This window comes from Canis lupus, chromosome 23 (assembly GCF_011100685.1).
Source record: "Canis lupus familiaris isolate Mischka breed German Shepherd chromosome 23, alternate assembly UU_Cfam_GSD_1.0, whole genome shotgun sequence".
Taxonomy (NCBI): Eukaryota; Metazoa; Chordata; class Mammalia; order Carnivora; family Canidae; genus Canis; species Canis lupus.
Genome location: NC_049244.1, coordinates 37,773,784 through 37,800,180, shown reverse-complemented (window position 1 = coordinate 37,800,180; position 26,397 = coordinate 37,773,784). Strand labels below are relative to the sequence as shown.

Genomic DNA, 26,397 nt, shown 5'->3' with positions numbered 1-26,397 from the left:
TTAATACATTCCCCCTCCAAATATTATAAAATATAATGAACAATTCTACTCTGCTAAGTGAGCTACAGAAAGACTCGGTGCCGACTCAGGGGATGACACTGGAGGCTAGGAACACTGGGTATGATTTCTATTCTATGTACTCTGCCGTTGTTATTATGTATTATGTATTAAACTTTTCTCTCGGGAACTTAGCTTTCTTGGTCAGGAACCTTCAGAGCTTGTAAAATTATAGGCTATGCAAAGACTTAAGTTTTTTAGGTGGTGTTAAAACAGACATCAGAGATACGTTATATCAGTCTTTGTGTTTAATATCATTCCAGATGCAATGGCCCAAGTAGGAATTAAAGTAAGCTCTCTATAAACACAGTGATGAAACAATGGAGGTGCGCGCACCAGAATAATCAGAGGCAACCAGAAACATGCTCTGTAAAGGTGGCAGGTTGTGGATGTTTTCTTACCAGAGCTGCCATCTTTTACCAGGTTAAGTGCAAAAATACTATTTGACGGCATAGGGAACATGTTTGCCTAGAACAGCGTTTTTTTGTGTGTCTGATTACTCGATTTAAGATCCAGGAAGCAAACAGTTCAGAACTCTGAACAAACATTCTGGCAGTCCAAAACAGAGCACTAGGGCGGGAGGAGGAAGAGGAGACAAAACAAGAGGGTTGACAGGGGAAGGCAGGACTTGCGCCATCTTCCATAGAGTTTCAGCCTATATATGTGTGTACATATATGCATACACACACACATATATACTCTTTTTTTTTTTTTTTTTTTTGAGAGGAAATGCACTCTTGTCTGGTCCCGTGAGAAGAGAGAGATCAGATAAAATCCCTTTGGTACTAAATTTGAAAGGTCTCCCAAATGCATCCCCACTCCCTCCCTCTGGGCTGGGGCCTGCCAAGCCACAGGTGTCAGGAAACAAGATGGCGCCCCACAGTGTAGGGCGCTGAGTGAGGGGGGCCAGGGGTGGGCCTTCACTTACTCGGAGATGCTGGCTCCTCTGAAACCCAGACGCTGCCAACTCCCTGGGCTCAAGAGTTATAACCGCTTTCTTGCTCTGGGTTCTTCACTTCTTGTTGAGATCAGCTCCACATATTTTTCTGATGATGTCACTCATTCTGACTTCCTACATTTTGAAAGTTGATCTACAAGCGAAACCTTCTATGAGGCTAAAAAAAAAAAAAAAAAAAGAAGAAGAAAAGAAAGGTGTGCGGTGAGGAGATGGAGAGGAGGAGGAGGAGAGGCAGTTGCCTCCCTATTTTGAGATTTGCTGCAGCTGCGAGTGCCACTCCCCAGCCAGTTTCCTGGCTGCAGAGGGAGGCCAGTGGCCCGGCGTGGGTGACGTCAGGGCCAGGCCTGAGTCATCGCCAGCGGCCTGGCTGCCCTGCCACTCGGAAGGGGACAAAAGGAACCTTTGATGTCCAGAGGCCCTCCTCTCAGCACACTCGCCTGTACTGAACAGCAAGCCAGGAGAACATTCCTGCTGTCTCCCCACCCCCAGCCGCCCTTCCTACTTCCGGAACAGTCCCAGGCAGATTCAGCAAGGCCTCCCCCAGGGACGTCACCCTCCTGCATGGCAGAGGCCTGGTCACTCTCTGTCAAAGAGAGAAGCAGAGAGGGTGTTTCTCTGGGGATTTCTCACCTCTCCCTCTGGCATCCCCCTATCTCCTTGTGGTGCTGCCTTACCCAGGGAGTCAAGTGGTACTAAAAGTCGTGTGCAAAGATGGAAGTGTTCTCATCACATCCTGGGGCAGTACTCAGTGGTCAGTGCCTTTGTGCAATGGCCCTGGGCCTCAGCTCCTTGCTCCACGAGTCCCAGTGTGTGACCTTGCACCTCCTAGATTTAAGAGGGCACTGTTCTTTAAGAGCGGTATTTATATCCCAGTGCCGGTATGGGACTCAGTAAATACATGATGAATGTATTTTGATATATTTAGATGATCATTTTAAAATAAAATAATAAAAAATATACGCTAAATACTTGCAGTGTATGGTTGAGCCTCTGTGCTACGTGCTTTACAAAGATTATTTATTACTATCGTGACAAAGCTATGAGGTGAGGTACCGTTATTATTCCCAAATCTATAGATGAGAAAATGGATGCTCAGGGATTAGGACTCTAAAGTCTCACAGCTAGTTCATGGCAGAAATTGGATCATTTGATCTCAAATCCTGTGTTCTGAACCACCATGGTGAGTGGCTGAGGTGAACGTGTGAATAATGACCAAGGGCAGCCTATTCAAGTGAGCAAAGATAAGGGTAATGATGGGGCCTGAAACCAATTGGACAAGGAAGTAATGGAGCAATTAGGGATGATGTGTCTAGAGTAGTGGGCTTCATGTCCTTTTGATGGGTCAACACAAAGTCTAAGTCTTGGTGGGACACCCAGAGTGGTCAGGAGGGCATGTTCGTTGTCAGGTCCAAGTGGGGACGAGAAGCTGGGATGGGAAGACAAAACCAGGGAGGTCTGGTGGTGTGTGGTGGATGCAGGATGTGAGAGAACACTGGATTGAGTACCTCAGAGAGACCATTGCTCCCTGGACTCATGGGCGAACATGTGGGGTCAGTGCAGCTAATGGCCCAAGTCTGGGACAGGCAAGAAGACCAAAGGGAAGAAAGATAAAATAGCTCTCAGAGACTCCAAGAGCTAGAGTAGGAGTTAGAACAATGGTGTGTTTCAAGTATGAGGAGGGACTGGAGGTGACAGGAACAGAGCTGGACCTGACAGTGGTGGTCACTGCCCTCAGCACTGCCTTATCAGGCAGCAGCTGCCTTTCTGAGACAGAGGAGAGTCTTGTCAGTGGCTGTGTTTGAGCCAAGATGAGGAGGGCTGGCAAGAAGAAGAACATCTGCTTATGGGGGTATCTGGGCCCAGGATAAAGATGATCTTGGAGGTACCTCCTCCTCGTAGGGTTTATGATCCGTGGCTTGTACTTTTCCATGATTCTCCTAGAGTCAATATCTCATTCCAAGAAGGAGACAAATGCCAGGAATTTCCAGCTCCTTGCGGGACGGAAGAGGGAGTCATCACTGGCCTCCACAATCATGCCACTCCACAGTTTGCTTTCCCACCTGGTCATGAGACCCTTCTCCTGGGCTCAGGAGATCAATGCCTCTGATAGCTGGGGACATTGTGTCATTGCCTTGTTCTTGGGAGCTCTGCCAGTTGCCACTCTGAGGAATGACATTTGTGTTCTAAGGTCTGACTCCCCAGGAAGGTGGAATTAGCGAGGGTGAATTTCAGGAGAGAGAAAGCCACATGCTTTTCATTGCAGAAACAACTGATCAGGGTCACTGTCAATGTCCACACAGAGCCTGACCTTGAGCTGAGTAAAGCGCTTTAAGTTCCAGGCATTTTTGGCAGAAGGCTTGTTTATTCTTTCCTTGTCTCTGTGCAGAAAACGCCTCTGGGCACCTCCCTACTCTGCTTCCCCAAAGGCCTGGTGGCCTTGCTTGCTTCACGCACACAGGTAGTTATGTCTCTAATAAGACGAAGAGAGGTTGATTATTTTTGCATCCACCTTGTGGGACCAAGATAACAAAGAGAAAAGGAAAGGAAAGAAGGCGAAATGTTGAGTAAGCTTGCGTGGGATGAAGAGCCTTGTACTATGTGTTCTGAGGTTGCTTCTAAGGGTGAGGATCAAATCAGCATTGGACAAAACATCTACTGGGGACACAGAGAAGTAAGTACAGTGACACCCTCTAAACTCTACCCCACCTGGAGAACCCTTTGTTACAACAAATGTGGTTATACGTTGGTAATTAAAAAATAAATAATAAAAAATAAATTAATTAAACCTTTGTGGGTTCAAGGAATTCCTTGGAAGACTGGTCTATACTTGCTGCCTCCAATTTCTCTCCTCTCATTCACTTTTTAGAAACACAATTTATTAAGATACGATTTACATACCATAAGGTTAACTCACTTAAAGTGTACATGTCAATGGATTTTAGTATATTTACAGAATTGTGGGACCTGTAATCTCATTTTAGAAGCTTTTTATCACCCCAAAAAGAAACTATGTGCCTACTAGTAGTCACTCCTCACTTGTGCACCACCCCTCCCTCCCGTCCTAGGCAAACATTAATCTTCTGTATCTCTAGATTGGCATCTTCTGGCCATTCTCTCTGTCTCTTTATATTTGCATCTTCTGGCCATTTCATATAAATTGATCACATATTATGTGGCCTTTGTGTCTGGCTTCTTTCACATAGCATAATATTTTCAAAGTTTATCTATGTTGTGGAATGTATCCGTACTTAATTTTTTAAGTTTATTTATTTTATTATTTTAAAATTTTTAAGAAGTTCTCTGCCCATCATGGGGCTTGAATCCACCGTTCTGAGATCAAGCGTTGCATGTTCCACCAACTGAGCCAGCAAGGCACCCCTGTACTTCATTCCTTTTTAAGCCCAAGTATTATTCTATTGTGTGGATGTACCACATTTTGTTTATATCAGTTGATGAACATTTGAGTTGTCTCCATTTTTGACTGCTATGAGTCATGTTGCCATGAACATTCGAGTACAAATTTTTCTGTGGACATATATTTTCATGTCTCTTGGGTAGATACCAAGGAGTGGAACTGCTGGATTGGGTCATTAGGTGATTCTATGTTTACCATTTTGGTGTATGTGCTGCCAAAGCAAGTACTCTATGTTTAATGTTTTGAGGAGCTGTTAAACTGTTTTCCAAAGTACACCATTTTACATTCCCACCAGTGATGTGTGAGAGTTCCGATTTCTCCACATCCTCACAACACTCTTGTCTATCTTTTTGTTTCTAGCTATCCCAGTAGGTGTCATGTGCTATCTCATTTTGCTTTTGATTTGCATCTCCCTAGTAACTAATGATGTTGAGCATCTTTTCATGAACTTCCTAGTCATTTGTATGTCTTCTTTGGGTAACTGTTTGTTCAAATCCTTTGTCCATTTTTAAATTGGATTATTTTTCTTTTTATTGTTGAGTCTTTATACATTCTGGATACAAATCCCTTATCAGATATATGTCTCACAAATATTATCGCCGTCTGTGCATTGTCATTTCACTTTCTTTATGATATTCTTTGAAGGAGAAAGGCTTTTAATGTTGATAAAGTCCAAGTTATCAATCTTCTCTTATATTACTTGTGCTTTTGGTATCATATCTGAGAAATTATTGCCTAACCCAAGGTCATAAAGATTTATACCTAAGTTTTCTTCTAATAGATTTATAGTTTCAGTTCTTACATTTAGGCCTATGATCCACTTTAAGTTAATTGTTATGGTATAAGGTAGGGTTCCACAGTCATTCTTTTCATATGGATATCCAGAACCATTTGTTGGAAAGACTATCATAAGAACTCTGGACATCTAAAACTATTCTAAAATTAAAAACAAACAAACAAAAAACAAAACAAAAAAACACCTTCTTTTCCAAAACAGTCCATTCTTTCCCCCCATGGAATTATCTTGACTCCTTTGTTAAAAATCAACTGACTATAAATATTTATTTCTCGACTCTTAATTCTATTCCATGGATCTAGATGTTTGTTCTTGTGCCAGCGCCACACTGTTTTGATTACTACAGCTTCGATCTTGTGCTTTTTCAAGATTATTTTGGCCATTCTGAATCCTTTGCAATTTCTATTTGATTTATAGGATTATCTTCTCAATTCCTGCAGAAAATCCAGCTGGGATTTTGACAGAGATTGTGTTCTACCTGTAGACAAGTTTGGGGGGTATTCATATTTCAACAATAGTAAGTCTTGTGATCCATGAACCTGGGAAAGCCTTTCCATATATTTAGATCTATAATTTCTTTCAACAATATTTTATTGTTTTTGGTGTACAAGTCTTACATTCCTTTTGTTAAATCTTATTCTATTTTATTCTTAATTGATATTACCTGTATTGGAAATAATCTTTACTCACGGACTTGTTAAGAGCTTGTACTTTGGGGGTTGAAAGACCTAAGTTTCAGTGCTGGCTCTGCATTTAACTGTATGACTTAAAAGTTACTTAAAGTCAACCTCCTTTTTTAAAAAAAAATCTGAAAAATAATTAATAACACCTGCTGGGTTTGTTATGCAGATTAAGTAAGATAATGCTTATGTAACCTTATGGTTTTTTAAAGATTTTATTTATTTATTCATGAGAGACACAGAGAGAGAGGAAGAGACATAGGTAGGCTCCCTGCAAGGACTTAACCCCTGGACCCTGGGATCAGGCCTTGAGCCAAAAGCAGATGCTCAACCCTGCTTAAGTAACCCTATTGAGACCATGACCCACATGGGCCAGTCTCAGGGTCATATTACAATCTAAGAAATCCAGTCCAGTCACCAAAAGTAATTTCAAATTAACTCATATTTAATACTTGAATTTCTCAAGCACCATAGAGAGTTCCCTGCAATCCTTCTTAACATCCTTTTTCCTATCCTATCCAAACCCCTTATGCTCCATAGTTGTCCAAACTCCCTAGAAAGCTTTTTCTCCCACTCTAACCAATGTTCCTCTAATTCTTCTGCATCTGTCCTGTTCTTCTGATAGGCGAGGAGAAGAAACTGGACAGGCAAAGCCAGCATTCTTTTTCAGTGTGCAGGAAGAAAACAAAACCAGGGAACTCTCAAACTTCATGTACATCACCACTCATATAAAGTGCTCACTGTAATGTCTAATATATAATAAGGGCTGAATAAACACTGGGTTTTTGTTTTTTAAAGATTTTATTTATTTATTTATGTATTTATTTATGAGAGAGAGTGAGTGAGAGAGAACATGACCAGGGAGAAATAGAGGGAGAGAGAGAAGCAGACTCCCCCTGAGCAGGGAGCCCCAACATGGGCACAATCCCAGGAACCCAGGGTTAGGACCTGAGTTGAAGGCAGATGCTTAATCGACCCAGGTACCCCTGGGTTTTAATTTTTGTTATGGTGGTGGCTAAATTGTGTCCATCCGTACTTTATGTTAATATTGTGGAGTTTAAATCGTGACCTCTGAGAATCCAGCGGGGATGCTACTGCTCAGTAGCCCATCCTTATTCATTTAGATGAATTTGTTATTATTGCTTTTTCTTCCCTCTTCCTAAGTCATTCCTCAAAGAACCAGCCCCTATAAAATTGTAAAAAAATTCATCGTTGAGGCTCCCTGCATAATGTTTGGAGGTCTTATCTCCTGTTTCCTCAGCCCAGCTCTAGGATGCTATCCTCCCATAAAAACCTCTAGAATGGTGTTCTTAAAACTGCAGTTCAGTACCCACTATTTATTGGGTCAGATGCAGCAGTAGTTTCAAGTAACAAAATAAAACAGAACAGAAAAATTAAAGTATGTTGCAAGACTTTTGTTTCAATTTTATAATAGTGTGTGAGCTGTGTCTCTATGTGAAATACATTTGTTACCATTTGTTACCATGGTTCAGAGTTAAAAAAAAGTTTTAAAAACTATGTTGGAATAGATGTTTCGTTTTCATTAGGGTGTTTAAGCAACTCATAAGAGCATAAAGTAACACTCCTCCAAGGGGTCTGTCCATTTGGATGAGGATAGAACACCTAAGTCCCAGGGATGAAGCTCCACTGGTAATGAAAGACTTGGGGGCATTGAGATCTCTTTTCTATAATTTATAACACTTGATGGAGGATTATTTCTGTTACCTCCATGGAGTTACCCTTGCGCCATTCCCCCATGCACCACCCCTCATGCTACCTGTAGTCATCACCTCTTGCTCTCCTAATACCTGCAAATCCACACCCTGAACTTGTACAGGGTTTTCTATTCTTCGAAACTCGTTCACATACACCATCTCCTTTGGTTTGCACAACTATCCCACGAAGTTGACAGGTCAGATCCAAACCCTTGCTTGACCATTTAACTCCATGTGTGACCTTAACCTCTCAGCTTATCTCCTCAGCTGCTATACAGAACCAGAAAGGTTAAGAGACTCAGCCAACATCACACAGACTGGATGTGGCAGGACCAGGAAGAGAACTGAATCTTTCCCCTCCTAGCCTGGTCGTCCCACGGGCTTTCCTCATGGAGACAAATAACTTCTTTTTAGTACTATTATTCACCTGACTGCCTGAATGTTTAAAAAGCAAAGAACACTTTGCTCTCTGCTACCATATCTAAAAATGCCGACTTTTATGGCACGGAGCACAAGACAAACAGCTCAACATGCCTTGTGGGTAAGGGTTATCACTCTCGACATCAAAGCCGATGTATTAAAGGCCAGGCCCTTCGAATCAGAGACAACAAAGTCCACAAGGAGAAGAAAACAAAGTTGCCCAAGTGCTCTGTTCTATCCTTACTGTTGCAGAGTGTCCCCTCTAGTGGCTCTAGAGGAAAACGGCTTCTGGAAACCATGGTAGATTCAAAGTTGATGAAGTCAAACAATGTCAGAGCTTCGAGGGAACTCAGAGAACACTTGGTTCAAAGCGTATCTCATTACTAATGAGAAACTGAGAACTAGAGCAGGGGTTCTCAACCAGGGGTGACTCTGCCTCCAGGCAACATGTGGCAACTTCTGTGGACATTTCTGGCTTTCATTTGACTAGGGGTGGGCGATGCTCCTGTCATCACTAGGTAGAAGCCAGGGACGCTGCCAAACATCCTACAATACACAAGACTACCCCTCACAACTGAGGAAAAGGCCTCAATGCCCCCAAGTCCTTAACTACTGATGGAACTTTATCCGTGGGATGAAAGTGTTCCATCCTTGTCCAAATGGACAGACCACCTGGAGGGCTGTTACTGCTCTGTTCTTACGAGTTACTTAAACACCTTAATTATTTGAACCCAAATGTCAATAGCACTGAGGTGGATTGGAGAAATGGTGCGTGATTACCCAAGGACTTGTAGCTTTTCCCCTCTACTCCCTGCCCCCCACTTTATTGAGATATAACTGACATATAACCAAGGATTTGCAGCTTATTCACAGCTTTTGGTGGCTCGGACCACATGGTCTCTTTCTTTTCATTTCTTTTAGAATGCTTTTATTAGAATTGTGAAAAAGTCAAAAGTAATACAAGTCCAAAATTAAAAGCAATATAGTAAAAGACTTAAAAGACTTTCCATCATTCTTTCTCCTAATCAATGTTAACAGCCTTGGTGGTTTATTAGGTGGGACTATATTAAAATCCAAATTTAGATCATTTTTGACTTATTTCCTATGGTTATGTATTTATTTATTTATTTTTAATTTATTCACGAGAGAGAGAGAGAGAGAGAGAGAGAGGCAGAGACACAGGCAGAGGGAGAAGCAGGCTCCACGCAGGGAGCCCAACGCAGGACTTGATCCCAGGTCTCCAGGATCACACCCTGGGCCTAAGGTAGCGCTAAACTGCCAAGCCACCTGGGCTGCCCTTTTTCTAAAATGTTCATCCACTTCTCCACACGCACACCAAAACAAGCAGCAATCAGCATGCAAAAGTTTCTTTTGACTTTGCTTATTATACAAAAGTTGGACTAACACACATTACAACTTGCTTTTTAAAAAATTTAATAAATTGTGACTATCTCTTCAGATTCAATAAAAATCTCCTATATGTTTACAGAAATTTGGAACAATTAGTACTGTGGGCTCCAAGGAGCTGATAGGACATTAAATGACACTGACTCATGTGGTGTGTGTCTTTAATATTTCTCTGACACTTGATATTCCACTCTTTTGTAGAGAGCTGAGCTCAGGATTAGAATCTTTGGTAGGCCATACTATATAACTAGGAATGAATAACATCCTTTTGTTGTCTTTGTATTTATTACAGATATTTCTAGGCATAGCAAGTAATACTGATTTTCTGTCAACTGTGGTGCTATAAAACTTCATTTTATAACAAATACACGTGTACTAATTGATTTTATGTGTCAACTTGACTGGATCATGGAGTACCTGGATATTTGGTTAAATGTTAATTTTTGGGTATATCTGTGAGAATATTTCTGGATGAGATTAGCATTTGAATCTTTAGATTGAGTAAAGCAGATGCCTTCTCCAGTGTGGGTGAACATCATACAATCTGTTGAGGGCATAGATAGAACAAAAAGGCAGAGGCAGGGGGCATTTGGCCTCACTCCTCAGGTGGGTCACTGGCATTCTCCTGCCTTGAGACTGAGACACCATAATCTCTCCTCATTCTCAGGACTATACCACAGGCTTTCCTGGGTCTAGTGCTTGCAGATGATAGAGCATGTGACTGCACAGCCTCCATAATCATGTAAGCCAATTCCTCATAATGAATATTCTCTTTCTGTGTATATCCTATTCATCTATGATATATTTGTGTCCTATTAATATATATGTGTGTGTGTGTGTATATATACATATGGTATAATCCTATTAATTCTATTACATATATATATTAAATATCCTATTAATTCTGTTTTCCTGTAGAACCCTAGAGTCAACTCAAATAAAAATGCTTTAATGGTATAATATTGATTGAAGTTTGGGTGAGGGTAATGTAACTCATTCTTGGTATGGCCAATCATATGTTGTTCAATCATTCCCTTCTGATGGACAAAGTTTTTCCAGGTGTTTGTTCTGTCATTAGTTAATGTTGTGATAAATATCCTTATTCTTATTCATTCATACTTTTATTTCTATGAAATAAATTGTCCAAAGTGAAATTATGGTTTCCATTTTTGTTTCTTTTAAATTTTAATGGATATTTTCAGATCATTTTCAAAAATAAGGTGAAGCCAGTCATACTCCAACCATTAATATCTGAGACTAAACATTATCTCACAGCTTTATCCTCATGGGATATTAAAACTTTTGTGGGTTTTTATATTTTACTAATCTGGTGGGTAAAAATTGGCATTTCACTTTTGGTTTTTTTTTTGTTGTTGTTGTTGTTTTGTTTTTTTTGTTTTTTTGTTTTTTTGGAAGAGAAGTAGAGTATATATCATATCATTTTTTTTGTTTAGTTTTTATTTAAATTCCAGTAAGTTAACATACAGTATAATATTGATTTCAGGTATACAATTTAGTGATTCAACACTTACATACCACACCTGGCGCTTATCATATCACTTTTGCTTTAATTTGGATTTCCCTGAGTCTAAGAATAGTGGTTAAGAGCATAAATGAATGAATTATATGGTGTGTAAATTATATCCCAACAAAACTATTATTAAAAAGTTAATAGGGGATCTCTGGGTGGCTCAGTGGTTTCGTGCCTGCCTTTGGCCCAGGGCGCGATCCTGGGGTCCCGGGATCGAGTCCCGCATCGGGCTCCCGGCATGGAGCCTGCTTCTCCCTCTGCCTGTGTCTCTGCCTGTCTCTCTCTCTCTCTATGTCTATCATAAATAAATAAAAATAAATCTTTAAAAAAAGTTAATATGTAGTAACATATTTTAAATAATTAGCAAAATGATTTTTAAAATGAATAGTAATCCATGCCCTGAACATCTTCATAACCTTTATTTCTACTCATCTTACAAAGCCTAAGTCAACCTCCTGAATTTCTCTACAAAGGAATTTGTAGGGTTTACTGCTGAAGTTAATTCTAGACTGTGGCTCATGCAGGTGAAAATAAAAATCATTTATTCTAGAAAGAAGAAACCAAATTCTCTACTGGAGAGGGAAGAAAGACCTCAGAAATAAATCAACCAATCACATTAAATAGAAAAAGGACATGAGAAAGGTAGATAAATTATAAAACAAACTGTGGCCTTGGCCAAGCCATGTTAACTTCTCTGAGCCCAGTTGCTGCCTCTGTTAATGAGAATAATAACACCGTACACAGATTTCACATCAGGCTGCCATAGGGCTGTTGAGAAGGTCAGAACACTGTCTGCCAATAACGGTGACTTACTGCCCCAGTTGGCCAAGTTTCTCAGTTTTGAAACCAAAGTAGTCCCCAGAAAACCTAGATGAGTTGGGTATCATACTACCAATTGAGTTTTTAATGTCCAGAGTAGATTTTGGAGTACAGAAAGAAATTCACACATTAACATGTATCTGAATCAATATTCAGTCCATTTAAGTTTAAGTTAGAAAACTTAAACTCATCTATAAACATAGTTTTTATTAATAAGTATATAAGTTCAAAAGTATGAAAATAAGAATAATTATTTTCTCTCATCCTTGAACTAATGTTCCATTAGGTTAAAAATTTAAAAGATTATATTCCCCTAAAAACAACAACAAAGAATCTATTCCTCTAACAAATAACCACTTACATAAGTTGAACTAAGTAAATACCCTTAAATATTTAAAACAAACAACGCTTACAACTTTAATGTCAAACCCTCTTGTGCATTTAAGTTACCTCATAAAACAGTTATAAATTTAACAAACAAAATCTTGCTAAATCCAAATACTCAACAAACCTAAAAGGCAAAGGGTTAAATACCCAAAATAGGGATCCCTGGGTGGCTCAGTGGTTTAGTGTCTGCCTTTGGCCCAGGGCATGATCCTGGAGTCCCGGGATCAAGACCCACATCAGGCTCCCTGCATGGAGCCTGCTTCTCTCTCTGCCTCTCTCCCTCTGTGTCTTTCATGAATAAATAAATAAAAATCTTTTTAAAAATACCCAAAATATATAAAGAACTTATACAATGCAACTCCCCCAAAACAAATAATCCAATTTAAAAATGGCAGAAGACACAAACAGACAATTCCTCCAAAGACAAACAGATGGCCAAAAGACACATGAAAATATGTTCCTCATCACTTACCATCAGGGAAATGCAAATCAAACCTACAATGAGATATCAACTCACACCTGTTAGAATGGCTAACAACACAAGAAATAACAGGTGCTGGGGGGGATTAGAGAAAAAGGAACTCTCTTACACTGTTGGTGGGAATACAAACTGGTGCAGCCAGTGTGGAAAACAGTATGGAGGTTCCTCAAGAAGTCAAAGATAGAACTATGCCATGAACCAGCAATTGCACTACTGGGTATTTACTGAAAGAATACAAAAATACTAATTCAATGGGATATATGCACCCCTTTGTTTATAGCAGCATTATTTATAATAGCAAAGATATGGAAACATTCCAAGTGCCTATCAACTGATGACTGGAAAAAGATGATGTGGTAGATATATACAGTGGAATATTATTCAGCATAAAAAAGAATGAAATCTTGCTGTTTGCAACAACACAGATAGAGCTAAAGAGTATTATGCTAAGCAAAATAAGTCAGAGAAAGACAAATACCGTATGATTTTACTCAAATGTGGAATTTAAGAAACAAAACAAATAAGCAAAGGGGAAAAGAGGAGAGAGAGAGAGAGAAAAAAAAAGACTTAATTACAGAGAACAAACTGATGGTTACCAGAGGAAAGGGAGGTGATGGGATAAATAAAATGGGTGTTAGGGCGTATCTCACAGGTTTGTGTTTAATTTTCCCATTCAAGTGGATGGTCATTGTTGGACACAGACTGGTATTATGCATCCTTTCCTCCTTCACAGAGTTTTTACCACTGTCCTTCAGATGAATAAAAGAACTTAGCCTCCCTTTTTCTCTAGGATGCATGGAAAATGAAGTTAGGTGATTTTAATAAATGGTCTTATCCCTATAGTATATGCCAAATAAATAAAAGTGAGGGGATCCCTGGGTGGTTCAGCGGTTTAGCGCCTGCCTTTGGCCCAGGGCACGATCCTGGAGTCCCGGGATCGAGTCCCGGGATTGAGTCCCACGTCGGGCTCCTGGCATGGAGCCTGCTTCTCCCTCCTCCTGTTTCTCTGCCTCTCTCTCTCTATGTCTATCATAAATAAATAAATAAATCTTTAAAAAAAAGTGAGACTGGTGATATAAACATTTTAAAGGCTTTAAAAGGACCAGAAGAAAATAAAATATAATATTTTTATAATCTTGTGATAGAGGAGACTTTCCTAAATAAATCACAAAATCCAAGACGCCATCAAGAAAATCAATAATGACTTTCCCTACATAAAAACCCAAGCCTTCCATATGGCAAAAGACACCATAAACAAAGTTAAAGGACAAATAACAGTCTTTGAGAAAATATTTTTAAGAGACGTAATAGTTAAAAGGTAAGTAACACCACTAACTGAAAAAACAACACATCAAAGAATATGAACAAGTGATATATACAAAAAAGGCTGAAATGAGAGCATATGAAAGATGTTCAACACCACTAGCATCAGGGAAATGGAGAATAATAAAACAAAGGTCATTTGCCTCTCTGATGGGCAAACATGGAAAAGATTGAGGCTATCCATAATTGTCAAGTATACGGGGGAAGATCAAATATGAATACTAGTGTTGCACACATATCATAATATACATGATTTTGAGAGAGCAATTTGATAGGCTCTAATTATTTTCTGCAACAAGTATTACATTCATAACTCCCAAGTAAACTTCTAAGAAGCCACTCTTGATAAGTAATGAAGGCAATTTCAAATTCTTTCTCTCCCAGTTTACTCATTTTTTATGAGGTTTATATAGAACACACTTTTAAAGATAGTTTTTGGGTTGCTTTCAATACTAAATAAGGAAGCCTGGAAGCACTGATCATCTTTAAAAACACTACTCTAGCTCTTTAAGTGAGAGTTTATTTAAAAAATTTTCCATAGTTGTCTGAACTGATATTAGCCATGTTATCTGGCTACTTCTTACTGTGATTAACCAACTGACTGGCTCTATGGTCGGGGGCTACTTTGTCCTGCTTTCCCCTCCCTGGTTTCCCTTGACCAACACTCAGTTGTATGTATGCTTTTTGCTTTACTGCTATTTGGTTAAGCTTTAATATAAAGCTGAGTCTTGGTGTAAAGTTTTATCAATCTGGGATGCCTGGGTGGCTCAGTGGTTGTGTGTCTGCCTTCGGCTCAGGTTGTGATCCCAGGGTTCTGGGATGGAGTCCTGCATCAGGCTTCCTGAAGGGAGCCTCCTTCTTCCTCTGCCTATATCTCTGCCTCTCTCTGTATGTCTTTCATGAATAAATAAATAAAAATCTTTAAAAATAAATAAATAAAGTTTTATCAATCTTTATAGTCATCCAAACAACTCACATTTTTCCAGAGCCTGGCATATTCCCTTACCCCACTGTCTTTCCTAAACAGGGCCACAACAGGCCTGTGATGCCCTTGTTTGACTTAGGAATACACGTCCCCTCAAGTGTACTTCCACGCCAGGTCGCACAGCTCTATGAGTGGAGCGCAGGTGTTCTTCAGCCCCCTGGGCCACAGTACTAGTTGTCCTACTCCTCACACCAGTCCTCATTCAACTGATGCACAGGAAATCTTTGCAAATTGCCATTTCCTCATTTCAAATGGTCACAGAATACAGTGGCACCTACTACAGTTAATGCTGCAGATATGTGGCTCAGGTTTCTTTCCTTGGCTTCTCCTAAGCTGCCCTTTGAGATTTCATCAGGTGTCCAAATCTCCTTTGTTAATGCTTTTAGCCACCCCACCCCCACCAACATCACACACACCCTATAGGCTCAGTGTTTGCCCAGGGAACAGAGAGTGACGGAGAAGTTAATTGGTGTCTTATCCTTTTTACTGCTGTGGTCTTATCAGCAAAAAAGAATGATAAGGTGATTTTTCTTCTTGGCCTTCAGTTTAAGTTCTGAGCTTCCTTTCCTCAGAGGAAAAGAAACAGCCCTTTGTGCTTCACAGCCTAAAACAGAGAGGCCCTAGAATAAAGCCTTCTCATGCAGATCTTTGTTTGGAAGCCAGACTTATGAATTATGCAGGATCAAAGGAGGGAAGTGTGGCTCAGCTCCACTCAGGGTGGCTCCCCAGGAGGGGGAAGTGTGTGCAAGCATGTGTGTATTTGTGTTTGTGTGTGTGTGTGTGCATGTGTAAGGGTAGTGAGTTTCCAGGGGCCCACCACTCCTGTTGGAACTCAGGTGTGAAGCTACTTGAAAGCCTATGAAGGTTGGATACAATACATTCTTGCTTTGAGAGCCTGGGTTTGGGCCTCCATGGATAACCTGTAGCCATCGGAGAGAGATGCAGCACGAAGAAGCCTTTCTATGGTCTTCCCAGTGTCCTCCTGGACTAGCACATGGGATAGCGGAAGGGGCAGTAGAAACCAAGGCACCGGGATCCCTGGGTGGCGCAACCGTTTAGCGCCTGCCTTTGGCCCAGGGCGTGATCCTGGAGACCCGGGATCGAATCCCACGTCGGGCTCCCGGTGCATGGAGCCTGCTTCTCCCTCTGCCTGTGTCTCTGCCTCTCTCTCTCTCTCTCTCTCTCTCTCTGTATGACTATCACAAAAAAAAAAAAAAAAAAAAAAAAAAAAAAAGAAACCAAGGCACCCATCATGGTCTACAAATCGGGATATCCCTACTTCCCTGGGCCTATGAAAGCCTGGGGGACAGAAACAGAGACCCAGTGATAATATTGGACTTTTCCCCAGCTCTAAAGAGTGAGGAACTTGCAGCCAAGTTTAATTTGATTTTAGAGAAATATAGGAATGTGGCATTCCTTGCAGTTGAGTATTATGCAGTAATTCTTACTATTGCCAACATTTTCTTCAATAATGTAATTTATAGAAATCCCCTCTGGAAAGAAAAGGGTTCCTGCATTTTGAGCAGAGTTTCCTTAACTCTTTCCTATTACAAATTCTCTCTTGTTTAAACAACACATATAGTTTAGTTCATAACATGAATTTATTTAGTGGAAACATAAGTTGTTAGGATCTTCCTAAGTGCTCTACTCCTCATTTTAAAAAAGACAGAAACAGAATCTTCAAGAAGAGTCATGAAAATGAGGCCTGGAATTGGGACCTACCAACCTAGATGTGGATCTTGGTTACTCTAAAATTCTGGTGCCCAAGAGGAATCAATTGGGGAACAATTGGGTGAATAGCAAGTAGATAAAAGGATTTAGTCCCTTTGACTCAAGAGTTTTCAAGTAACACTCACTGTGCAAAAATGCAATGTGTGTTTGGCACTGGAAATACAGAGCAATAAATGATATGGGTCCTTTCAAGAGGAAGGCTCCACTAGCTCACTGGAGAGATAAGACAATGGGCCATGAAATATACGATGAGCTGGGTACACAGGAGCCCAAAGAGACAAAAGGACTAATGAGTCAGGGAAGTCTCCCTGGAGGAGGGACACTGGGAGGACACTGTTGCCCATCCAATTTCCTGATTTTGCTGTCTGGAAGAGAAAGGTGGAATGGAAGGAACAGAAGTTTCCAGAGCCTTGACAAAGGGACAGAGGTAAAATGGTCAAAAATGGTCAATACCCGGCTGTGAGGTCAGTGAGGCATGTTGGGGTGGGAAATACATGGAGTTATATCTAGAGAGGAGGATCAGATTGTAGATGGTTTTCAGTGCTGGGGAGACGAGTTCAGACATGAGGCAGTTGCATTTCCAGCACAGAAATTACATGATGAGAGCAAGGTTTAAGGAGGATTAGCAGGCAGCTCCCATAGGAGATACCAAGAATTAAAGACTCTTTGGGTTAGTAATGACTTCTTTGTAATAATGCTTATGGTATGAAAAAAAAAAGTTGACTTTGAGATGCAAGCACTGTGTGTTGTGCATAATGCTTCCAAAGGGTTTATACCTTGATACGACTTAATCTGCACTATAAGTACTGGAGTGAAGGGATTAGTGACTTAGGAAATCAACAATCAGGAGGGTCTGGGTTGAAGAAATTTGGGAGCTGGTGTAACACGAGATGTCCAAGTGTTGACTTCATGAGGTGGTATGAGAAATTGCAAAAGTTGGCTAAGGACCGTGCTCTGTAAGAGCACACTCACAGGAGGAATAACTGGAGTATCCCCAGAAACAAGTGCTGGAGTCCAGGAGAGCCTCCAGGAAACTGTCCCAGACATGGTGAGTAATGTGACACCTGCGAGCAACCTCACTGCACTCACTGCCTGATTTTGCCCATGTTCACTCATTCCTTCACGTATTCACTCAAATTCTTTCATTTTTTCAAGTATTTACATCCGCTAAGGTGCTATGGAAGGTAAAGATTTCAACAACGCATGGCATGCTCTCTATAATCCAGTGAGAGAGAAGAAAACTCACATGAATGATGGCAGTTCAGAGCTGCTGTTCTCTTCTTCCTCTCTCACTCCTCCCCAACATCCCCTCTTTCTGAAAAACTAAAATATCTGTTGTGTTGGTAGCTGACTAACTCTCACTTTTCCTTCATGAGCTTCAATGTCAACATTTGTTTTTTTGTTTAATAACAAGAGTGAAGATACTCGGTAAGAAGTTTCTAGAGTTCCTTAATTTTCCCTTCTTTCTAAGGGGTATGAATTGGAGGAAGTTTCTTTGGTTTGTCTGAGCTGAGGTACGGAGGCATATGGAACAGTCTGGAGAAAGGGGGTCACCCTTAGGGGGAAGGGGCCAGGCTTCCTGAAAAAAGGGAGAATGAGAGTTGGATTGCGGGGTGAGAGATTGCTCCAGAGAGAAAGAGAAGGGGAGGCAGGCTGGAGGAACAGAGACTGTTACGACAGAGATTGGTGGGGACAGAAGAGAGAGAGGGTCTGGGCACCCATGTGCACAGAGGGATATGAGAGGAAGAGACTGTTGCCTATCGGAGGGAAGTTTTGCTGTGTGTTACGCAGTGAAACACTTGGACCATGGCCTGCACTAGGACTATTTTTAAGGGTCCTGGGTGGGGGTGGAGATGTTGAGATGTTAATAGTGCAAACCGGTGCTAAGACTGAAGGCAGCTTGGTCTTATTTAGGGGTGTTCCTGCTACCTTCAGCTTTGCAGTCAGGTTTCCTCATACTTCTCTATCTGTGCATATTTGATATCTGAGCCTATTGGCCTATGAGCCTATAATGGTTATAGATAGGACGTTTTATGGCTGCTGCTTGGCCTTATGTTCTCTACTCTCCCTCTCGAACATACTGCCAATTCCACCATTTTCTTGGCTACTCCTTTGGCCCCACCTAGCTAGCCCTCCCCTGATGGAATGCTTCTTCCACATTTCTCTTTAAACTTGGAGGTCTTCCACTGATCATCTCAACTACGTATCTTCACTTTCAACATACTCTGAATGCTAGGCTTTTATGAAATTTTGATTCTGACAGTTCAAATTATCACCTGGTTCATTCATAGTCTATATACATCCTAAAGTCAGAAATATAGATATTTGGGGATCCCTGGGTGGCTCAGCGGTTTGGTGCCTGCCTTTGACCCAGGGCACGATCCTGGAGTCCCTCTGCCTGTATCTCTGCCTCTCTCTCTCTCTATATATATATATCTATCTATCGTGAATAAATAAATAAAATCTTTAAAAAAATTAAAAAAAAAGAAATATAAATATTTGTATTCCTCCAAAGGACACATGGTGCTCGGATTATAGTTCCTTTAGATAACCACACAGCTCCCTCCCTCATTTCATTCAGATCTTGCATAGAATAGCAACACTTCTGCTCACTCTCTAACTTCTCTTCTTGCTTTATTTTTCTTTATCACCTGATATATTGTGTATTTATTTATTAAATTTGTGGATAACTGTCCTCTCTGCTCTCCTAGAATGTAAGCTCTACAAGGGCAAGGACCTTGCCTGCATTTCTAGGCCTGATACTGTGGCTTGCATAAATACTCATTTGGTAAATGGATTCCAGATAGATATCAGGTACTTAGGCAATGTGGAACTGAATTATAGAACTGGAAGTGCATGTCTAAATATAACCTCATAAAACAAGGATTTAACTTTGTTCGGATTGAAATTTTTGAGTAACTGGAAGTTCAATCTTTTCTTTCTCTTCCATGGGAATTTAAAAAACGTTCAAAAAACATAAGCTTAGGGGTGCCTAGGTGGTTCAGTCAGTTAAGTATATGCCCTTGGCTCAGGATATGAACTCAGGGTCCTGGGATCAAACCATGAGTTGGGATCCCTGCTTGGTGGGGAGTCTGCTTCTCCCTCTTCCTCTCCCTTTGTGCATTCTCTCTCTCTACCTCTCTCACTCCCTCAAATAAATTAATAAAATATTTTTTAAAACCCTAAAACATAATCTTAACTCGGATAAAACAATAAATAATTAAATGGATAATATTATACTTAATATTTTCAATTTATAATATTTAATCTAAGAAAAGCAAAAAGGTAAAAATTCATGACATTCTGATATATTAATGATAAATGGAGGTTACACTTAATATTTTCAGTTTATAATATTCAATCTAAGAGAAGCAAAAGGGAAAAATTCATGACATTCTGATATACTAATAAGAAATATTTATAATTTTTTTGTAAGGCAATTTTTCTTTTGCTATGCTAGACTTGGACTACATATTTAAACTGGCACTTGAATGTACGTCATATGCCTTCTAAAAAATATTATGAGTTATATATCAGAAGAATTCATGGAACATGTAAGCAAAGGCTTTCTACTTATAAAAGGTAAGTATAAGCAACTGGTTAATTGCCTCCCAAATCAAATAATGGTGAGGCTACCTCTCTGGGAGCCCCCAGTATCCCTTCTTGGAATCCTAAGCACAGCCTCTCCGACTCAGAAGTAACATAACCCTGACTTGTATGATCATCTTTCACCTGCTTTTAAAAATAATTTTGCAAACCACGTTTATAATTTTTAAAGCTTTGTCAAAATAATCATGTACAGTGTTAAGGAAAAAATAAGTAAAATGATGGTTTCCTGTCTTCTCCAGTACCGCTCTGCAGAGGCAACTGTTTCTCATTTTTCATGACATTTCTTCTGGTAGGTATCTCCACGTCTTTGAATAATAATGCTCATATTGTGATTGCATGATATAACTATTTTTTAAACAAGGTTTATTTATTTATTTTTAGAGAGAGTGTGCACATGAGTAAGAGGAGGGGCAGAGGGAAAGAATCTCGGGATGCCTAGATGGCTCAGCAGTTAAGGGTCTGCCTTCAGCTCAGGGTGTGATCCTGGGGCCCCGGGATCAAGTACCGCATCGGGCTCTTGGGCTCCCTGCATGGAGCCTGCTTCTCCCTCTGCCTATGTCTCTGCCTCTCTCTCTCTCTCTCTTCTCTGTCTCTCTCTCTTTCTCTATGAATAAACAAATAAAAAGTCTTAAAAAAAAAAAAGAGGGAAAGAATCTCAAGCTGACTCCCTGCTGAGCGGGGAACCTGATGCAGGACTCAGTGTCACAACTCTGGGATCATGACCTGAGCTGAAATCAAGAGTTGGATTGGATGCTCAGCCAACTGAGCCACGCAGGCACTCCATGATGTATCCATTTGAAGAGGGTGGGAGAAGAACAGAGAAATGAGTTTGCCAACAGAACAAAAATCTGAATTATATCTGACTTGTCATTAGCAACATTGGAGGCTAAAAAAGCACTGGAGTAATTTTTCAACATTCTAAGAAAAAAATGATGCTTAATATAAAAATCTACTGCTAGCTAAGGTATCAATGAAACATGAAAATTAAAGACAAGGATGAAGAAGATTTATTACCCACATATCCTTTCTAAAATGTTACCTGAGGATGTACCTCAGTAAACTAAGGGAGTAAGACCATAAAAGAAGGAAATGTGGGATCCAGGCAGGAATTTAAGCCAGTGAAGAGACAGAGTAATTTCTGTGCAAGAGTCATGATGGTCTCAGGGATCTCAGGGACAAAAAAGGGGATATGATAGAATACTTGATTAGATAAAGAGATCAGATAGGCTTGAGAATAATATAACGGCAAAGATTCTCAGAAACACAAATACAAACTTGAGAGGGGGAAAAATCAAAAAAGCCATACAAGAAAAGAAATGCAATCAGAGTGATTAATAGCCCTACAGCAAACAATATTTTTATAGTCACAATAATGTAAACCCTGTTGCTCATTTTCAATGTCTTAGACAAAAACTGTCGAGAGAGCATGAAAAGACTTAGTTTGGCCACGGAACAGATTATAAATGTCATAGAGAAATTTTTCTGTGTCCTCAATGTATACATTTAATGATTATATGTCTAGGAGACTCGTGTCCTTCACCTCAGGGAAATGTCTTATCGTTCCCATTATCTATTTCTCCTTTTGGTAACTTAAACTAATCAGATGTGGGATATCCTAATTAGCCCTCTGTGATTCTTTTTTTTTTTCTTATGATTTCTAAGAAAATCTTTGTCCTTTCTTTGAGATATGTCTTTGAATTTATATTGCAATATTTCTGTTGAATTTTTTTAGTTTTTACAAATTTATTTTTAAAAAGAGTTTTAAAATTTATTTGAGATAGAGAGGGAGAGAGCACAGTGGGGGTGGGGGTGGGAGAGGGATAAGGAGAGAGGGAGAGGGGAGGAGTAGAGGGAGAAGGAGACTCCCTGGTGAGTAGAGGAGCCCCACGTGGGGCCAAACCCAAGACCCTGGGGTCAAAACCTGAGCTGAAGGCAGACGTTTAACTGACTAAGCCAGCCAGGCATCCCTTACAAATGTATTTTTAATTTCCAAAGGCTATTCATACTTCTCTGATATTCCTCTTTCATCGTATCCTGTTCTCTTATGATGCAATATCTTCTCAAATACCTCTGAGAATACTAATTGGAGGTTTCTTTCTTCCCTTCTTGTTTCCTATCTTTACTCTTTCTTCTGGTCATTCTTGTGTTTATTTGTATTTATCTTTAATGTTGTGGCGTTTCTTCAAATATTTGGTCATCCTCAGCTGTCTTTACTTCAGAATGAGGCCATAAGATGTTACTTGATACTTTTTTTTTTTTTTTTTTTTTTTGCACCTGGATAGGGCTTATTAATTGAATCTTCACCTTGTGGTGATCTAGTTTTGCCAGTTACTTGCTGTGTGATCTTAGGCAAGTTATCTGACCACTCTGTGCTTGCGTTTCTTCCTAGAGCTGTTATGAACATTAAATAAATTAATATATAACATAGTCATTATAGTGCTATATAACTTTTTGCTATTTGTATTATTTCTACTGTGACTACTCGGCGGAAACCCAGATATCTGGCTAAGGAACTCCTAAATACCAACAAGCCAAGGAGCTTATCTGTGAGGCTGTTACATTTTGTAGAGAAGAGAATATGGTTGTTTTTTATTAGGAGTGAGGTGATGCAGTGGGGAGAGCCTATCTGGCTGCTACGCACAGAGAGTGAGAGTCCAACTGCTCCTTTGCACTATTTTATTCATCACCACAATTTCACCTCATCAATCACTCAGCTGACGTTTATGAGTTGCCTAGTGCCCTAAGTTCTGCTCTACAAAAGATTTCTTTCTTGGTTCTAACCTCCTCCAACCTCCTACTTATGCAGTATGAGTTTAGCTTCCTCTGTTCTCTTTCTTCTGCCACCACTCTTCCAACCACCGTTTACCCTCCAGAGAAATCTTTGAAATGTTATCTGCTGAGAGTCCCTCTGCCATTACTAATTATCACATTTTAAATACCTTTATTTTCATTTTAGTGGCAATAAAATGAAGCATGCCTAATCCACCATCTTTAAATCAGACATGCATAAATTCTCTTGACAGAGTACCAGGTTCCATGTATGAAATCCTGGATCTTTTATGTACTTTTCTTACACTTGTAGGGTCCTTTAAGCTTAAGCAAGATGAGGAAGAAAGGGAAGAAAGGAAGTGGTCGCCAAAGTGACTTGATTTAGTTGTGGTCCCTCAGAAGACCTCTACTTCTACTAACGCATTCCATTCCTGGAATGATCCAGTTGATCTGAATTTGCAGTCAGCAGGAGAGAGGGTTTTAGGCAAAGTTTCAGGAAAGATATTACAAGTAATAATAAAAATAAATCACTAAAAGAGTGAGATATAAATTACTTCTAAGTTCTGAAGTTATTATGAGCATTTCTTTTACCATAACCACCACCAGATCATTCCTTCATGATGCTACTGCTGGAAGTCTGTACGTATATCAGCTCAAGAAGATTTTGGGCTATTTCTGCAAAATGCAGTAGTAATTTTATTATGAATAACATAATAATGGCATATGATTCACTATTTTCATTACATTTATTGTATGTAGATATTGAGTAAACTTAGGCCATCGCTTTGAAGCTCAAGTTGGGGGAATTCACAATCATTTGTGAAATCTAAATATCTTAAAATTTTTCTTTTAAGCAATAGTAACTTCAATAGATTATGAACTACCCTTCAAACAAATAATTATGGAAATAATAGATTGGTGATCACAACCATAATTAAGGAATTTACTAATAGCTAATCCATGTTAAAGGAAAATGTGTTCCAAAAAAAAAAAAAAAAAAAGGAAAATGTGTTTTAACCATGACATACATTATTAATTAGGGACTAACTAGAACAACAGAAACCATTATACAGATTTGTAACAGAGAAAGTTTAATGCAGAGAATTGATTATGTAAGTTGATGGGTGACTGAGAAGTTGAAGTTAGTGACAGTGGGAAGTCATCTACAATGCTGAGCTGAGGGACAATCAGAAAGGGATGATATTACCAGAGCCCAGGGGTTGGGATCACCAATAGCAGCAGGAAATACAGCAGGCCCTTCTGGCAGGGGCTGGAGCCTTGTTATAACTACTGTCAGAGATACCACCCAAGGGCAGGAAGCTTGGGAGAAATACCCTGGTCCCTTCCTTCTGCCCCATTGCTTCTCTCTAGCTGAGTGCATCTGGAACCCAAGTGACCAGGCAGTCTCGGAAACCTGTCTGCTGTGGTCAGTCCCCTGAGACACAGAGCAGAGCAGGTGAAGGGAAGGAATGGGTCTGAAAGCAAATGGGCGCATGAACTATACAACATATACATAATATTATAGATCATATGGACGTTCCTTCAGCTAAATATATGACAAGTACTGGTGTACAATATATGTACGTATAACTCTGTAGTTATGTCTGTACTCAGATTAAATTGGAACCATAGTCTTGGCCAGATGAGCAAGGAATATCTTAATGGATTAAAATCAGGTTCTGACCAGCCATAAACAATTGCAAACAGAGCTATCAATTAAATGAGGTTTCTTGGGGTGCCTGGTTGTCTCAGTGGGTAAAGCACATGATTCTTGATCTTGGGGTTGTGAGTTTGAGCTCTCTTGTTGAGAGATTACTTAAAAAAAAAAAAAAAAAAAAAAAAGGAGGGCAGTCCGGGTGGCTCAGCGGTTTAGCTTACGGCCTTCAGCCCAGGGCGTGATCCTGAAGACTTGGGATCCAGTCCCACATCGGGCTCCCTGCATGGAGCCTGCTTCTCCCTCTACCTGTGTCTCTGTCTCTCTCTGTGTCTCTCATGAATAAATAAATAAAATCTTAAAAAAAAAAAAAATACTGGAGGGTATTATGCTGAGTGAAGTAAGTCAGTCGGAGAAGGACAAACATTATATGTTCTCATTCATTTGGGGAATATAAATAATAGTGAAAGGGAATATAAGGGAAGGGAGAAGAAATGTGTGGGAAATATCAGAAAGGGAGACAGAACGTAAAGACTGCTAACTCTGAGAAACGAACTAGGGGTGGTAGAAGGGGAGGAGGGCGGGGGGTGGGAGTGAATGGGTGATGGGCACTGGGGGTTATTCTGTATGTTGGTAAATTGAACACCAATAAAAAATAAATTTAAAAAAAATAAAAAATAAAATAAATAAAATAAATAAATAAATAAAAAGGAAGAGTAAATGATACTCTTTTATTTTTTAAATTAGGAAACACATCAACACATTTTGGACATGCAAACCATTTCCCTCCTTTCATTTTACATCTAATACTAACACTATGAGCATGCAATCTACAACTCCCATGATGGCACGAATGATCTGCCCACGCAGAACTCACAGACTGTGTGGTTTTTTAAACCAAGGACACCTAAGTTTAAGATTCTTTGGTAAATTTCATGGGACTATCAAAGAGTAATATTCTGAAACCTAGGCTTTACAAATAATGAAGAACAGAACAGTTCTGCGATTCTTCCTTCATAAGAGCTAGTAGTGGAAGTGCTGCGCTGGCTGTTTTCCCACACTAATTTCTTCCTGGCAGAGGGCAGAATAAAACATTCACAATAGACAGTGCCTTCTTTCAGAGACTCAAATCCACAGGGTATGTGGAGAGAAGAGGGCTTGAGTCTTGGTCTCCTTCCGACGTGAACATTAAGCTATAAAGAAAACTCCGGAGGGTTTGAGAGATGCCTTGGGCTTGTACTGATGCCTGGCTCCATGGACTGGGCTGGCTGAGCCCGGCTGGACACTGACTCACTTGCCATTTACCCTGAATGTCAGTGTCTCTTCCCAGCCCTCCTCTGCTCCCTCAGCCAGAATGTAAGCCAAGAGGAAATAAAAACATTAAGAAGCTATAGACTGTGCTGCCTTTTCCATTCTTACCTTTTGTTGCAATGGAAGAATAGCTTGGATGAACGAAAGAGAACTGCACAATTAATTCTAATAATTATAATGAAAATGGGTAGAAGGGAGAAGAGGAGAAAGAGCAGAATAAAGGGGGAGGAGCTAAGGAAAACACTTCCCCAGTTAACGGAAAGCGCTGCCCCCTCACACCCCACCCCCAGCTTCAAGGTTATTCACAAAGAAAGTCTCCTGGTATCTGGTTATGGGGGTTGGCTAATTA

At 40.1% G+C, this 26,397-nt stretch overlaps 1 protein-coding gene across 8 annotated transcripts in view; it reads right to left on the bottom strand.

Annotated features, from left to right (window-relative positions):
* ZBTB38 (zinc finger and BTB domain containing 38) overlaps positions 1-26,397 on the bottom strand; it is a 133,274-nt gene that overhangs the window by 77,862 nt on the left and 29,015 nt on the right. For 7 of the 8 annotated variants that reach the window (XR_005377091.1, XR_005377090.1, XR_005377092.1 and 4 more), the window contains exon 4: positions 986-1,172. The gene's annotated coding sequence lies outside the window, so the exon portion shown is untranslated. Of the gene's footprint in view, positions 1-985; positions 1,173-6,832; positions 7,093-26,397 lie in introns of those variants that run through there. The other variant, XR_005377095.1, reaches the window with a different exon arrangement.